The following is a 9,187-nucleotide window of genomic DNA, read 5'->3' as shown; positions in this document are numbered from 1 at the left end:
CGTTAGAACTTAGGAAAAAACCTTAAAGAAACCAGCCTGTTTATGAAGACAGCAGAGGATGGAGCTGGCCACCTGGCTGGTGTCTTCCTCTGCTGAGCCTCTGTGTCCCCTGCCTGGCTGCTGCCCTTCCACAGTATCTCGTGTGACTGGCCTTGAGCTACATTCCTCATTACACAATGCGTCTTACTAGAACTGCCGTCTGGCAGGCCAGGATGCCGGGTGCAAAAGAAGAGGGTTACAGTGGATCCGGGTGCAAGGACCATTGCTTCTACTCTGGGGCATTTCTGAAACACTATGTAAGTAATAGGAGTCATATTCTTCTTTATATCCCCAAATTGGCCTTGGGGACCAGCTAATATGGTGGCAGCTGGTCAAAGCCTTATCACATTTCCAGGCTCCAACCAAACAGGAAATGGGATTCAGCTGTAGACAGAGGGTTAATTGTCAGGTGGGACTTCCTGATGGTCGATAATCAGAAAGCAAGCATCAGCAATAGTTCAGAGAGAGGGAGAAGACTTGGTCTGTACAGCGGAGGAGCTCCCAGTTTATGGAGTAGGTTAGAGAGACACTAACATAAGCCAAAAAAAAAAAAAAAAAACAGAGCGAAAGAAAGAGAGAGAGAGAGAATATACAAAGGTCACTACGTAGGCAAAAATTGTCAGGTAAGCACTTAGTATTTAGAAATCTGGGAAAAGGCCAGGCACAATGGCTCATGCCTGTAATCCCAGCACTTTGGGAGGCCGAGGCAGTGGATCACTTGAGGTCAGGAGTTTGAGAACAGCCTGGTCAACACAGCGAAACCTTGTCTCTCCTAAAAATAGCAGGGCATGGTGGCACACACCTGTAGTCCCAGCTACTCAATTTGGGAGGCTGAGGCATGAGACTCACTTGAACCTAGGAGGTAGAGGTTGCAGTGAGCAGAGATCACATCATTGCTCTCCAGCCTGGATGACAAAACGAGACTCTGTCTCGAAAGAGAAAAGAAATCTGGAAGAAAAGAGAATGAGAATGCATAGCCTAGCTAGGGTCTCATGGCATTAGTCACAGCAGTTTTAGGGAGACGATAAGTCTCATAGCAGAGGTGTGATGCCAACAAAAGACTGGAGTGGCAGTGGAAATGGGGAAGGACATATGAGTGTGGGACAGCACTTGCTTCATAATGGAGGGGACAGTGAGCAGGGGAGACAGGCAGGAGGCTGCGCCTTGCTGAGGTGGGGAGTTCACGCTGGTATAAATAATACCACTAGTCTGTACAAGTGGTTTGGCTGCAGAGAGCAGAGTGGTTAACAGACTTTTGTCCTCAAAGAAGTGACCTAGGAGGCTGCAGAGTTACCTTCCCAAAGATTGAGAACTGAGCTACAGTCTCATCCCTGTGCCTGGTTGACATGTCTGGGAGCAGTGTCCAAGGGGCACTTGGTCCCTGGGGTCCCTTCCAGCCGAGGAGGTTTGACTCCCTGCTCTGAGATGACGGCAAAGCTCTTTCATCTTTCCTACCCCAACCCCAACTGCTGGGGGCTCTGGTCAGATGCAGAGCCAGGCTGATTGTCTTTGCTCAGGAATCTGTGTTGAGACTCAAGGAACAGGAAGCAGCTGAGATGCCTCCAGTTAATACTGCAACCCGAATACCCACTGCAGGAAGGCTCAGCCGAGAGACCTGACAGAATTGGCATTGTTCAGCCAGACAGCCGGGAGCAGCTGCGGGGAGGGGGCCCTGGGTCTCCCTAGCACTGGGGATTGTGAATAACCTTCTGCCTGGGCTCACAGACATCCTGAGGAGATCAGGGAAGTGCCAGCCTGTCTGGTACTAGGTTGGGCAATAATCATTGGTCAAAGAGGATCAAGGACTGAGGCCTTTGGGAGCCTATAATCCTACCCAAAAGAGGTCACAGCGTGTTGCAGGACAGATTAAAGAAGCCAGGAATGAAGGGACCTATTCAGGCAGAGGTGGGGACAGGGACTTCCTATCATCTCTGGAGCAGTTAGCTAAATGCTCACCCTTCTCAGCCCAAGCTCCGGATGGCAATTATAGTGCAAGAGTGAATTTCCCATTGACTTGGAAAATTGTTCCTCCCCAAGAGAGAGCCCAACCAGGAATTACATCAAAGGATCGTAGTTCTAGAGCTAAAAGTGACTCCAGTGATCACCCAATTTATCACCTTCATATTGGAAAAGTGAGGCAGAAAAGTGAGGTAACCGACTCAAAGTCACACCCCTCATTAGTGGCAGAGCCAGAACTTAAAATCTGGATCTCCAGACTTGGAGGCCAGTGGTCAATCCGTTGCTGATCTGCATAAAGCTACCTGGCCCAGCGTGGCGTGGGGGAATGGCGGAAGGAGCAGGAGTTGGGCAATATAATGTGAGCACAAAGTGATCAACATACAAATGAAATGCAAAGTTAGAGGAAAATGAGCCTTACAGATTTGGGAGAGTGGGCGGTGGCGGAAAGAAGACTGGACTGGGTATGAGTCAATAGGCCCTGGTGTAGGTTCCCCTTCTACCGCTTGCTCACTACGTAACTGGGAAAATTCCACTTACTATCTCTGTGCCACAGTTTATTCCTTTGTTAAATGGGGCTGAAAACATTGTAGAATTCTTATGAAAAATAGCATGTGTAAAAGTACTTTGCATACAAGAATATGTTAGGCAAACGTTAGCTGTTGTGGTAATTACTGTAATTATCAGGGGATAGGTTGCTGAGTTTGGAGGCTGGAATAGATTATACGAGGGATATTTCTAGTTCCCTGAGTTTCCCAGTGGAAGAGCGAAGTCCAAAAATTGACACAAGTTTCTATTTAGTCTTAGCCAGGTTCAGATTCAACAATGGGAGCTGAATTAAGCAGGGCAAGATCCAAGCCCAGATACAAGCTCAGCCACACAGTGGGGAGCCTTACCATGTGGGGTCCCAGGCTCCGGTTTCTGCCCTAAGACTCCTGGCCTACCCTAGGAAGGTGCCTCTTGCAGAAGAAATGAAGCCTGGTACCTCTCAACCTGAGCAGGACCCCTTGGAGCTGTCAGGGGGAGGCATGAAGTCGGGAGAAGAGGACAGGAAAGGGGGGCAGCCAGGGTGAGGCCCGCATTCTTCAGCCAAAGCCACTTAAATGTGAAGGGACAATGAAACCCACAGCATCCTCTCTTGTAGGCCTGGTGGCACCGCCCTTGACTTTTGGTCCCAGGCTTGGGTGGAAAGGTGTGTCTCAAGCATTAAACTAGGGATTGCAGCCTGGGATAACTGGAAGGGGAAGAGTTTGGAGAAGGAAGGGTTCTATTGTGATCCAGCTCCACGCAGCAGCTTTTCCTAGGTAAGAGCCTGCTGTGCAGGCTGAGGTCATGGCTGGCACGAGCTCCCCTCTCACTGCAGACGCCTGCAGGTCTGTTTTAATATCTGTAGCAACCACATTCCTGAGCAGGGTGGGTAAGAGCCTTTCTGGACAAGACTGCTTTCCATCAAAAATTATTCCAATTCACCAGGGTCAGATATTTTAGAGAGACCTGAATTTTTTTTTTTTTTTAGGAGGAAAATAAAAATTCAGTGAGAATGACTAAATGCAGGAACCAGGAGGAGAGCAAGGTCCTGAGGACTAGAGAAGGGAGGAGGGACCTAGGATTATAAGTGAGGGAGAGAAGACACAAGATACAGGCAGTGGGTGCTGGGAAAGAGCACTCTCTTTGGATCTACCCCGTCTAGGCCTTTCTTAGGTCCTGATGAGTTTACCTGAAAGCATCATCATTCATTCATTCATACACTCAAATGGCACTTGACTTCCACTCCATATGCCAAGTGCTGGGCTAGGAAGACAGAGAGGATATGTTGGCTATCTATTTCTGTGTCACAAATCCATAATACATCATGGGTCAAAACAATATTCTTTTATTATCTCAGTTTCTGTAGGCCAGAGTCAGGGCACAACTTAGCCAGCTCCTTTGCTTTAGAATATCTCACAGGCTGTAACCAAAGTTTTGGCCAGGGTTGGCATCTCCTCTGAAGGCTCACTTGGGGAAGGATCCACATCCAAGTTTACATGGTTGTTGGCAGAATTCAGTCCCTCGAGGGTTGTTGGACTGAGGGCCTCAGTTCCTAGCTTGCTGCTGGCCAGAGGATGCTCTCAATTCCTTGCCATGTGGTCCTTGCCAGCATGGCAGCTTGTTTCATGGAATATGCAAGCTGAGAAGGCTGGAGAGAGGGTTGGCCAGCAGGATAGAAGTGATGATCTTTTGTAACCTGAGGAAGGAAGTGACATCTCATTGCTTTTGCCATATTCTGTGGATTAGGAGCAAGTCCCAGGTTCCACCCACAGTCCAGGGGAGGGGTTTACAAAGGGCGTGGAGGCCGGGAGACAGAGACCATCAGGGACCATGTTAGACACTACTTGGCCCCAAGTCAAAGTTGTTTTTGGCCCTCAGGTAACTCAAAGACAGCAATAATGACAATTATAATAGTAGTAGCAGTACAATAGTAATAATAATGGCAAAAGCAATGCATTGAGTACTTACAGTGTGCAGGGACCTGTACTAGCTTGTTTTATATATATATTTGCTTATCTATGCACACACACACACACACACACACACACACACCCATATATACATATTTGATTTTAATTTATTTTCCTTTTTTTGTGATGGAGTCTCGCTCTGTTGCCCAGGCTGGTGTGCAGTGGTTCAAGTGATTCTCCTGCCTCAGCCTCCTGAGTAGCTGGGATTACAGGCACCTGCCACCATGCCTGGCTAATTTTTTGTATTTTCAGTAGAGATGAGGTTTCACCATGTTAGTCAGGCTGGTCTTGAATGCCTGACTCAAGCAGATTCGCCCACCTCGGCTTCCAAAAGTGCTGGGATTACAGGTGTGAGCCACCGCACCCAGCCTGCTTTTAATTCCTAAGTAGGTACCATTATTCTCCTCTTTTTAGGCGAGGGAACAGGGTATCAAAAAGAGCACAACAATGAGAGATCTAGGAGTTTTTAACTCCAGTTTGCCAGACTTCAAAGGCTTTGCTCTTTCCCTTTTGGTGTATGTGTCCCCCAGATGAATGGCACCAACCTGAAAGTACTGCAATGGTCCCTCTGTTTGGAGGCTCCAGGGAAGGCTTCTCAGAGGCAGTAACCTGGAGGGAGCCCCCTGTAATAACAGCAGCAGGACCGGAGAGGGAGTTCAGGGAAAGGGAAGGGAAGTGACACAATCCTTTGCTCTTGAGGAGTCCTTCAGGCTCAAGTGGGGACCAGACCCAAGGAGAAGCCTCAGGGCACTTGCTGGGAGCTGTGGCAAGTGAACAGCTGCTGGAGAGCTAATGGGAGACTGGAAGTCAGTGGCTGTTTAGATTAGTTTTCTAATTGGCCGGGTGTTAGCAAAGCCTTTTGTGTATATAGTGGGAATTGTTAATCTTGTCTATTTGTATATCCACTCAAGTTCTGTCACTCCCGGATCTTCTCGGCTGTCTGCCTCTTACTGTGGGTTTTAGGCCAAGAGAGGGTTTAAGTCTATGGGACTCTTTACGCAGCCCCTAGAACCTGTGAACAGCAGGAGGAGAGCCGCACAGTGGAAAAAGGTTCAAAGGCTTCCCCTACTCTAGCTACCCTTGTCCCCACCAGCCTGCCTGGCCATACAGCCTCACTCGTCCCCAGATGGCCTTCCTTCCTGCAGTGCCCCTCTCCCCAGCACACCACTTCAGTCACTAGAACCCATGCATTTGCACGAAGCGACCTTCCATATATCACCTCGCAGCTTCATGACAAACCTAGAAGTCAGGCTTTATTATTCCAAGTGAGAAACCAAGAGAGAGGTCAAGCAGCTTGCCCAGTGCCACTTGCACAGCTGGTATGAGGCTGAGACAAGGTCAAATCTGGGTCCTACTCTCCTTCACGCTCTCATATGGGCTCCTGGTCTGGTTCGCCCACCCCACATACCATGTTCACATGCAATTTCCTTGCTCAGGAAGCTGTAAATCCTCCTGCTGCAGCCAGAGGCTTTTGCCTCCTCCCTTCAGGGACCTTCAATGTTTGCTTCTCTTTCCCTGCCATGAATCCATCTTACCTCTACCTTGGGTTCCATGGTAAGATGGCCAGGTTCCCAGATTCCCTGAGATACCCCAGGTTTCTTGGTTCCCGCTCTGATTAGACTGTTGGCAGCTTTATTTTTATTTATTTTTTGTTTTGTTTTGGAGATAGAGTCTCACCTTGTCCCAAGCTGGAGTGCAGTGACAAGGTGACTCCTGGGTTCAGGGGATTCTCCTGCCCTAGCCTCCTGCATAGCTGGAATTACAGGTGCACACCACCATGCCCGGCTAATTTTTGTATTTTTAGTAGAGGCTGGGTTTTGCCATGTTGGCCAGGCTGGTCTCGAACCCTTGACCTCAGGTGATCCACCTACCTTGGCTTCCCAAAGTGCTGGGATTACAGGCATGAGCCACCACGCCCATCCTTTTGATAGCTTTAGATTGGGGACCAAGATGTAAACTTCTCCCATTACACACCAAGCCCAGGCATATGGAAAACTGTGTGGCTTACTGATAACAAAAAAGGGAAAGATGAAGATAAGGTAAAGGGGACTTTGAGGAATATGAAGGTCTTCTTTCAGATGCAGAGTCCTCCCCTCTGACCGAGGGAACTCCTGTCTAAGTCATTATTCCCTTGCCTCCCCACATCTCTCTCTTGGGACTCCAGGTGGCTGTTACAGATTGTCTTCTCTTCATGACCTGAGAGTGGTCAAACACCGCTTTGTAAATGTTCCAGGCTCAGCCAGTCAGGCATGCACTTAAACATATAAATTTTTGGAGAGGTGGTGAGTAGGACAGGTATGGTCATAGGTTACAAATGGGACATAATGGCAAGAAAAAAGTCCACAGTTCAATAATGTTCAATACATGAGACTGATGCTACCAGATTTGTTTGGGGGAATATTTTTTAGAGAATTTTAAAGAAATGACTATCCAAATGGGATGAGAAGGAAGTTAGAGAGGCATTGGCTTCCCCGATCTCTTACAGATCTTGTAAATAGCCATAACACTATTGATTACACACTTTCTGCATGCCACTGTAGTAAATGCTCTATAATAATTATCCCGTATTTAATCTTCAAAAAAGTTCTATAAGGTAGCTTAATACTATCCCTGTTAGAAACTGTGGTTCATAGAGATGAAGTAACTTGCTTAATACTACATGTATGGTGTAAGGTCAGGATTAGAACCCAGCCTTCCTGACCCTAGAATCCTTGTCCTTAGTCTCTGATGCCAATGGACGACCTCCATGTTTCTCTGCTGAGAGAGATTCATTAAAAATGCCTTTTGCTCCTTTTGGGCTGGGACTTGTGGTAAAAGGGAGAGAGAAGAGAGAAGCCCCATACCAGGGCTCCTCCCTTTTTCAAATAGGGGGATGGGGTCTGGTTTCCTTCCTTCCTACCTAGTGTAGCCCTCCACTTTAAAACTTTGCAAAAGTGGGCAGCTGGCCAAGTTGCATTTTTTAAATGCTCCAGGCTGTCTTCTTATCTCAGAGAGACTTGATTTACTTTCTTCGGTCTTATCCCAGTCCAGGGCCCCTTTGATGGATTTCACCTTGGGCATTTGCCTTTGGAACAGTTGCTCCTTGCCAAGAGCACTCCCCTAGAGACAGAGTGAGAAGGAGACCGCTCCATGGTTCCCGTTCTGGGACTGGCCTTTTACCCCCTGCCTCCCACAGCTCAGGTGGAGAGAGGAGGGCCCTGCCCTTACCAGCTGGAGAGCATTGAGTAGGACTGCTGCTTAGCAAATGAAACTGAATTTCTGCAGGTTTGGCCTGGGCCTGCTTTCATTGACATGTGTCGGGGAACAGGAGAAGAGACGATAATGGTATAGTAGCATCAACGTAGTATTAATACTTTCCTCTTTGTCAGGACTATTCATGTTTTCAAGTTTAATCTTCACAGCAAGTAAATGAAACAGCTTTTGTGTTCCCTTCTCACAGATCAAGAAACTGAGGCTCAGTGGGGCTAGGGTGGCACAGACGTGGAGGAAGGGCAGTTTCCAGCCTGTCTTCTGACATTCAGTCTGTGTGTCTTTCATGACGCATCAAGGAGAAGCGCATCTCCTCCATGACTTCCCTTCACTTTTCTTTCTTCAAAAGAAAGAAAATCTGTGTGGCTCAGATTAGGGCAGCTCATCCTTTTGCAATGGTGGATGCCAAGGGAGGGAGGTTAGCCTGCAGGAAGGGGTGTCATCCTGAACCAAGATCAGGGTCTACACCAGGCAGACTTGGAAGTGGGAGGTCACATTTATAAGGGAGAGGGTGGCCAGCCAGCCCCCTTTTCTGTGATTGGAAGAGAAGAACAGTGAAACACTCTCTCCACAAAGCATTATGATATGGTTTGTCTGTGTCCCCACCCAAATCTCTTCTTGAATTGTAGCTCCCGTAATTCCCACCTTGTGGGAGGTAATTGAATCATGGGGGCAGGTGTTTCCTGTGCTGTTCTCATGATAGTAAAAAAGTCTCGTGAGATCTGACGGTTTTATAAAGGAAGTTCTCCTACAGAAGCTCTCTTGCCTGCCGCCACATAAGACATGACTTTGTCATTCACCTTTCTCCATGATTGTGAGGGCTCCCCAGCCATGTGGAACTGTGAGTCAATTAAACCTCTTTCCTTTATAAATTACCCAGTCTCAGGTATGTCTTTATTAATAGTGTGAGAACAGACTAATACACATTGAAATTTTCAGTGATCATCACACTCTGAGTAACACACAGTCAGATAAGACCAGAACTCAAGAGAAAGAAAAGCAAGTAGCATTTTTTTTTTTTGAAACGGAGTTTCACTCTTGTTACCCAGACTGGAGTGCAATGGTGGGATCTCGGCTCACTGCAACCTCCGCCTCCTGGGTTCAGGTGATTCTCCTGCCTCAGCCTCCCGAGTAGCTGGGACCACAGGCACGCGCCACCGTGCCCAGCTAAATTTTTTGTATTTTTAGTAGAGACGGGGTTTCACCATGTTGACCAGGATGGTCTCGATCTCCTGACCTCGTGATCCACCCGCCTCGGCCTCCAAAAGTGCTGGGATTGCAGGCGTGAGCCACCGCGCCCGGCCGCAAGTAGCATTTTTAAGTTCTCCTGTGAAAATCAAATTTTGTTTGATTTTCATAACAGCCTTATAAGGTGGTCTTCGTTATCCTCATTTCAGAGGAAGCTGCAGCCCAGAAAGATGAGGTAATTTGCCTGTGGTCTCATT

The 9,187-nt window shown here is 47.8% G+C and overlaps 1 long non-coding RNA gene across 1 annotated transcript; it reads right to left on the bottom strand.

Annotated features, from left to right (window-relative positions):
- Nucleotides 1-3,845: 3,845 nt before the first annotated feature.
- On the bottom strand, nucleotides 3,846-5,160 carry LOC108593750 (uncharacterized). Its single transcript, XR_001914321.3, has 2 exons — nucleotides 5,039-5,160; nucleotides 3,846-4,219 (listed from the first exon to the last, which is right to left on the bottom strand). It is a non-coding gene; the product is annotated as an uncharacterized LOC108593750 (long non-coding RNA).
- Nucleotides 5,161-9,187: the final 4,027 nt, after the last annotated feature.

The sequence above is a fragment of the Callithrix jacchus genome, chromosome 10 (assembly GCF_049354715.1).
Source record: "Callithrix jacchus isolate 240 chromosome 10, calJac240_pri, whole genome shotgun sequence".
Classification (NCBI taxonomy): Eukaryota; Metazoa; Chordata; class Mammalia; order Primates; family Cebidae; genus Callithrix; species Callithrix jacchus.
This window is presented reverse-complemented; position numbering and strand designations above follow the sequence as displayed.